The 8,140-nt window shown below is 40.1% G+C and overlaps 1 long non-coding RNA gene across 2 annotated transcripts; it reads left to right on the forward strand.

Moving 5' to 3' along the window:
* Positions 1 to 5,082: 5,082 nt before the first annotated feature.
* On the forward strand, positions 5,083 to 7,768 carry LOC121904888. 2 transcript variants are annotated; one of them, XR_006098302.1, is made up of 3 exons: positions 5,083 to 5,236; positions 5,422 to 5,521; positions 5,645 to 7,768. It is a non-coding gene; the product is annotated as an uncharacterized LOC121904888 (long non-coding RNA). The 2 variants fall into 2 exon arrangements; XR_006098303.1 differs by having other exon boundaries at positions 5,422 to 5,514.
* Positions 7,769 to 8,140: the final 372 nt, after the last annotated feature.

Genomic DNA, 8,140 nt, shown 5'->3' on the forward strand with positions numbered 1-8,140 from the left:
TCTCTGTCTCTCTCTCTCCCCCTATGAGCTCCAAAGTTTATTTAGAGGGCAAGCCCCCCGCGTCAGAGAGGGAGAGAGAGAAAGAGGGAGAGAGAGAGAATGAGAGAGAGAGAGAGAGAGAGAGAGAGAGAGAGAGAGAGAGAGAGAGAGAGATGGGTGGGGGTGGGGGTGGGGTGGGGTGGGGGGGGGGGGGGGGGGGGGAGTGGACATAGGCCTACTGAAGTTATTTCAACGAGGGTTTAGAGATGTGAACTGTAGCTTCTCTATGAGTCCTGTCTGGCATTGTGCTTCCATGTGATGCTCTAAATGCACGTCGTTAAAATGGACTGAATGTAAAAATGGATGTGAGTGAAATGAATGGACAAACCTGCGAGCCAACACTTCTTTTCAGTATTTTTCCATATTTACAGTAGACAGTGTTAATTGTTTAAAAACTAATGTCTGAAGAAAGCGAAGAAGCCTATTAAAATGCTTAAGACAAATTATACTATAAAGTCCTTGAAAATTATTGGAATGTGGTTAAACACATTGTGGGCAAAATTCAAGTAGCCAGATTACATTAATGCTGATTGAGAAAAGGAAGAACTCTGTGACAGCAGATGTTCATGGAGATATGATCTTGTCCCCTCAGATCTCTTCTCCTTCAAATATATGACTAATGTTTTAATGAGTTTGTATGAAGAGAGAGGTGACAGATTACTCTGTAAAGTCAGCCCTTCTTCTGAATGAGATGAAATTAAATATATATGTATATATATACGTATATATGTTTGTATGTATAAATACCGAGCAGATCATTCTGTCTTCATTGTGTCTTTATTATACTGTAGAGCCTATTATTCTTTCCAGGATATCTTTGTACATACAGTATGCTTCTAAAATTAGCCCACTTGAGTAAGACATATTCATTCATTAAAGGATTTGTCAGTGTGTATAATGTCAATCTACTATCTGTTTCCTAAATCTAAGTCTGCAGTGTGTTTTATTTATTTTCAATGATGATATATGAGACTGATCTGCTGAAATGTGCCAAATCCTGAAAAATAATTGTTCCATGGACCCAATACCTTAAAAGGGAGATAAGAGGAAAGACAGAAGACAGTCATCATTTTCTATTCAAAGCCAATCATTTGAATTCTGGAATTATTTTTGTAATCGTTTCAGTGAATGTGACAGTTTGGTGTTGAGAGAGAAAAAAGCCCATGCAGCATGAGGCAGCAACTCAGCAGCATCTCATATCATCTCCTCTAGAGGGAGTTAGTTCCATAAAAGCTTGAGGCACATTTTCATGTCAGACAACCATGGGTATCAGTAAGTTATGGCCAACTGTAGCACTTTACCTTTCCCTGTTGAGTCTCAATGTGGTGCTGTTTTTATTGTTACATTGTAGAGAATTAGACAGGAAAATCGCATAAAAACATAAAAAATCACATTTTAATAAACACAAAAGAGGACCACTGAGGATGTTTTTCCCTTGAATGTATTTAATCAAAGTGAGCAAATATAAATACATATTCAGTCATTACTACATTTGTCTCCAGAATCAACAATGTGAGGTTTAGTAATTTTGGTGATAAATATTCTTAAATGCAGAGACTTAAAGAACTGCAACCTCTGGAGATCCAAGCAGAGCAGTGTAGAGGCGGCCTGAAGCCTCATTTGTCTAACTGGTGTGTTGATGTTTAGGGGGAACAGTATGCATGGGTCTACTGCGTCTCCTCACTGTGGCTTCTGGTTTTCCATCAGTCACTGGGCTGAGGAAAGCAATGCAAACATAGCATGGGCTCTTTCTTTATGGGAATACTTCCCTGTTTGCCCTGCGCTAACTCAGGACCAGGACAGTGAGACATAACAGAGATTGATGCATTGTTTTAAACCCTTTCACCTCCACTGAGGGCAGACTGCAGAATCTAAACGTCATCCTGCATGTTGAGTCTATGTGACTAAATGATATCTGGACAAAAGCACTGTAATGCCTCTATTAGAGTGAAATTTAATATCACAATTAATATGTTCTGGCAGAAAATAGAGAAAACATAAAACATTATTGAAATGTTGTCATGAAAAATTATGAAATCTTGCAGTTCTGCTCCCCCCCTTCCCTCTCCTCAGTCCCAGCAGTCTGGTGTAAGTGATGTAGAATAATGCTGGTCTTTGTGTCCCAGTCTGAACTAGCCCCACCATCCCCTGGGATTAGGAGCATGAGTGTGTGTTTGGGTGTGTGTGTATGTTGAGCGTGTGTGTGTATGTGGCACTGGGGTGCGGAAGGTTAAGGTCACTTGGTCAGTCCCTGTGACCGTCCAGTGAGAGAATCAGTCGACACCTGTAAATGAAGTCGGGCAGGTGCATAAACCCTCCCAACCAATGGTTGAATGCACACTACACGTTTTTTTTTTTTCTAATACCACATTTAGTCCTATTTTAGCTGTAATCTAATTCATAGGCTTTGATCCACGGCAGTATGCTAGTGTACACCATCATCCTAGCTGACACAAAGTGTGGCACAAATTAAAATTAACGCAAACACAAACTTTTACATTTATTTGATGGCGCTTGTAGAGAAATGACAGGAAATGAGGGAGATAGAGAGATGCAACAAAGGTCCCCAGCTCAACTCAAGCTGTTGTGGTTCATGGTCAGTGTCTTAACCCCTAAGCAACAGGTGGACCCCAAAACACTCTTATTTTCTTTTTCTTTTCTCTTTTTGTTTTTGATTTGATATAAGCATGAATATAATATAGTACTGACACTGGGTGAAAAAGTTCTTCTGCCTTATGAAAACTTGGAGAGCAGAATTAAGTTTTTAGTCCATTACAAACATACCATAGTTTTTCAACTTTCTTATAGAGTCTTTTAAATGACTTGCTTTTTGTACATGTTAACCACAAAAACGAACTGATTCTACCCTGCAACCGATGAATCTATCATTAAAAGATGCATGTTACACAGCTAAGCCTCTAAGCTTCCTTCAAAATCTTAAAGTTGCCAAAGATACCAAACAGACCAGGCTAATGCATATAAAATGATTATAAAATGCATATAAAATGTGCAGACTTTTCCTTCTCTTGTAATGGTGCAGCCATAAAAATGGCGACTTAGGATTTATTTTCTTTCCCAGTGCGATCATGACACAGCTTTAATAAAGCACTGGAGCAAGCAGACATACAGAATATGTGTGAGATTTCTAAACAGTGTGGAAAAAATGTTGCTTTTTAAAAAAATGTTTTCACTTTAAAGCCACTATGAGGAAATTTAAGGCGCATATCAGGATTTAAGAGGCTGAAATTCAAAGTCAATCAGAAGCTAATTATAATTTCCCAGCTTAGGCTAGATGTCCATTTTATTATATTTATATGACATTGCACAAATCCATTTACCTCGACCTTCTCGAGAAAATCAGGCTCTTAATCCTCAGCCGCATCAGAGCAACAAATACACACCATGCCATGAAGCTCATGCTTATGATCTCCAACCTGCTCATTCCCCGGCCTATGACTCATAAAATTCCCAGATGACAGTGACAATGTTGATCCACTGTCCTGTCATCAGCTTATGAATTAGTCCGGGCTCAGTGTGGACAGCAATTGATAGCATGTGCCTCGCTGGAGTCTGTGAAAACATAGTGGCTCAGTCTGTGGCCTTACCAGCAGGTTTTTCTGACGTTGTATCTATTAAAGCTGCAAATATCCTGGTGGCAATCCTACACATTCTCTCAGCATGAAGCAAGTGCAGAGACAGATACACAGGGCAGCAGAGGGTGTGCAATGTTATGAAAATAGACATGCATGAGGACACGCACACACACATAAGTATAGGATCTAAAAGTTCTAAAAAATAATTATTGAGTGAAATTCTATCACACACAGGCAGGGAGAATTTGATTAATATACACAAGGATAAGACAGGTGCATGTGTTGTGGGGTGGAAGGTGGAGCAACCTTATCTTAAATGTGTGTGAGACTGCATTTGTGTGTGTCTGCTGGCGTGATAGAGAGGATAATTTCATAGTAAGAGGGATTGAGATGGTAGTCAAGGACAGATAATCACTCTGAGCAAGAGCTGTCAGCTGTACATACAGAGGGAAAGCAGGTCAGAGTTTTGTATAGAGAAGGTCAAAAGACAAGGGTACTATGTGTGTGTGTGTGTGTGTGTGTGTGTGTGTGTGTGTGTGTGTGTGTGTGTGTGTGGTGAAGGGGGGCAGTAACCACTGATCTGATTCCCCATCTTGACCTGTGTTCCCCTTTCAAATAAGGAAGTAATAACAAAACAATCACCAAATCAGTGAAATTTGTGTTAAAGGAATAGCCCGACATTTTGGGAAATTTGCTTTCTTTTTGTTGAGAGTTAGATGAGAAGATTGATACCACTCTTAGACGTGAGAGTGGTATTGATAGTCTCTTCTAACTTCTGGTAAGAAAACAAATGAGCGTATTTCTAAAAATGTCAAACTATTTCTTTAAGCTTGTGTAATCTGAAATGCTGCACCGCCTGGATTTGTTAGTTTTTGCAAATGCAAGTGCGTCAGGGTCTTCTCATGCATGTTAGCACAGCATTCCCTGGATGTGTGAGTTTGTTTATATGTTATGAATGTGTAAGTATGGAAACGTCTATGCGTGCTTGATGTGGACATGAATGTACTGAAGTATATGTGTGTCTTTTATCGTGGAAGTGACCCCAGGAGGAATCCCCTCAGCAGGCCTGACTAATTTGGCCATGAGCGTGGCATTAACTACACATTCCTTCCGAAGCGGCGTCTCCACTTCCCTCTCCCCCTCGACAGCAACACTTTAAATAAACTGAGCGCAGGACTGTTAAGAAAGGCCACCGCTTTCTGTGTCTCACCCTTGGTACGACCTCTTTTGATGTATTTCCGCTTCTTTTTGAAAAAACAAAACAAAAACATGACTACCCAGTGAATTGTCAAAATGACTAGTATGACAGGAGGGGGGGGGGGGGGGAGTAAGAAATGTCCTGAGTTCACTTGAAGAGCAGGGGGGGGGCTTCTTTATACTCAAAAAATTAGAGGAAAAGTCAGTGAGCAAAGCCAGCCACCTCTTGACAAGAGTGAGAAAGTTTATATATTCTCTTCCCTCTCTCGCTACCCCAGTGTTGGGTTTCTTATGAAGCCGTGGAGAGACAATGACAGCATACTGGGGATCAAACACTTCTACCCAGGAAATTTTAATCATTGGAGCACCACCAGCTTTTTTTCCCATCAGTTGTTGCCAGGCAACAGGTGAGGCAGACCCCAGGTATTCTCTATGTGTGTGTGTGTGTGTGTGGTATTTCTGGTGGGGGAATAGGAGGGGGCGCAGATCAGGGTGTGTATAGAAGAACCTTGGGGTTATTTTATTAATCTGCATGGGGAGTCTTTTTCTCTTCCTCCCTGATAAAACCCTTTCTGCTCTTTCTTTATAACAGACGGCCCGTCTGCCCTCGACTTTTGTCCTGTGATCATTCAGCTCTGCAGGGACCCGTGTCAGGTATCCCCCCTCAAAGAGAGCCTGTGTGCAAGTAGGTGGTGGGTATGTGTGAGAGATACAGAGCCTTGTAATCAGTACGGAAACGTTGCGAAGCAACATCTCTCAGGAAAATCTAGTTTATCATGCAAATACTGTAAATAATTTTTGTTGACTTTTTACAGAACACATGGTCCAGGAACAGCCCAAAAGAAACTTCAGGACTACTCACTATAGAAAGTTGAAAGAAGGCAGATGGCCTGAGCTTTATTTTTCTAGTGAACAATTTCCTCTCAATCTAAGGGGTTCTAATGGAAAGACCCTGAATTAAAACATGTGTGAAAGTACAATTTACCCCTTCGTTTCTCACCCAGGCAGAACAACCTCAGCGAACCACACTGAAAAGAGAATTTGTCTTTTTATGAAGCAAATTAATGCAGACGTTTTTCCATCCAGTAAAAAAAAATTAGACCCGCTCCCTCTTCCAGCAAAGCTCAGTGTTGGCCACATCTGCTCTGCTGGAATTACCAGTGGCTAATGTTAGGTTGTTGATTTCAGCAGTTGTTGCAACAGTGCGGTTTTGACAGTCAACAAATAGCTTCTCAGATGTTCCAAACATCAAGACACTGGAGTGATGCCTCTCCTCCCTCGAATGCACCACATGATATAATGCTGGAGCATTTCCATGGCAATTCATCCACTGGTTGTAGAGACATTTTATTCAAAACCACAAGTGTCAACCTCATGGTGGCGCTAGAAGGGATTCATAGTCTGGGAACCACTAATGTCTGTACAAAATTTCATGGCAATACATCTAGTAGTTATTGAGACATTGCAGTCTCAATCAAGTGGTGGACCACCTGGCTGACATTGCTGTACTCAGAGAAATGTTGCCAGCATGGCTAAAAAAGAACAGACAGTGTTTTCTTGGTGTTTAGTACGTGGAATAAATCACCAGATGTATGAGTCTGTTCTTGCCATTTTACCCCATAAGTGGCCCATCCTATGAGAGACTACATAATAGATCTGTGAAGATCAGAAAAACAAATACAAGCACGCCATGATGTTTATAAAAAAAAAGAGACATCAATTATCTGTCACAGCTCTGATTATGTTTAATCTTGGTCACACATTGTTATGGCAACCAACAAAAGAGAAGGAATCTCTCCTACCAGTCTAAAAATTAACAAGTGTTGATTATTCTCACACAAGCAATCCATTTCATGTTTGAAAACCAGTCATATAAAAATACCCTGGACCCATAAAACAGCGGGATTCAAGGGCTGGTGTTTTTATAATTTAAGCCAAAGCTCATTCCTGCTAATGACCAGAGTGGGAGTGTTTAGCAGGGACGGTACATGTGTGCTGCACACAGTGTCAGTCCGACTGATGTGATCTGCAGCGGCTGTAGAAAATAAGATCAAGTAAGATAAAAAAAAAAGAAAATCAACAGCTACAAATGGGTTTAATTAGAGCATGATGGCACATTGTCCACTAAAATGTACGCTGCCTATAAGTTCAGTATAGGTCTGATTGTAATTATGCATTTCTGTCTGTTCACACATTTTGGTACTGGAGATGTGACAGAGGGGTGGAAGGGTAGTTCTTTTAGATACTTGGCTGCCCAGGATTGGAATAAGGTTCCTAATAGCGTTAAACAGATTACAAACCCAGTCACGTTCAAGGCAAAACTAAAACACTGGCTTTTAGATAACGTGCCCCTGTAAAGACAGTTTTGTAGGCAGGGTTGTATGAAGCTCATTTACTGGACCAGTTTTAGTATAATAAGAAGTATGTACTTTAGCTTGTTGTCAGAATAATGCCTGTTAATGTGAATATTTTCTGTATAATGATGTTTTTTTGTGCTTTTATATGCCACTAATACCATACTCCACTATCCCCACGTGCACATACACAAACACACATGCACACACCTCCACGACATCTAACTATGACAAGGACCACAATGGAAATAAGTCTTTTTTTGTGTTATCCTTGATGCTCTTTTAATTGTGTATGCAGATGGTGTTGCAACCTTTTAATCTGTCCTTTTAAAGTGAAAAAAATTAAAAAACTAAACTAAAAAAAAGACCAGTGTTTTCAAGCAAATATAAAAAGGGAAGAGAAGCTGCCATGATACATTATGCTATATATTTGGCAGTAAACTCTTATATTACACTGGAATACAATTTTTTCCAGTATATGTTTTGTTATTTGCTGTTTTGTTATCTGTAAATATTGCATCTGAAAATGGACAATATGAATATCTATGAACAATAGAAACACCAATGTTTGTAAAACTGTGCAGTATAAACCAGAACAAATAAAGTATATTTACATAAAGCTCTGGTGAATTTAATAGTGTTTTAATTGAAACGATATCTATTCCTCTGAATGTGAAATACAGTGTCTAGCCACAGAGCAATCACAGTGTAGCCGGACAGCACACATGTTCAACGTATGTGAAGCACATGAGGCCAGTAAAAAATGACTGATCCTGCATCTGACCAAAAGAGAGGGGCGGCTGACTACAGTGGCTGTTTATAGCCAGTGATAATGGCCTCCATATAAAAGCAACAGTAGGCTAATTACGCTAGTGACTTTGTGACATTCGGCGGTAATTTGGTAAAACAAGGTGCATGATGCAAAGTGCAGTTGAAAGCAACATTCTTTTTTACATG

Source organism: Thunnus maccoyii, chromosome 10 (genome assembly GCF_910596095.1).
Source record: "Thunnus maccoyii chromosome 10, fThuMac1.1, whole genome shotgun sequence".
NCBI classification, from domain to species: domain Eukaryota; kingdom Metazoa; phylum Chordata; class Actinopteri; order Scombriformes; family Scombridae; genus Thunnus; species Thunnus maccoyii.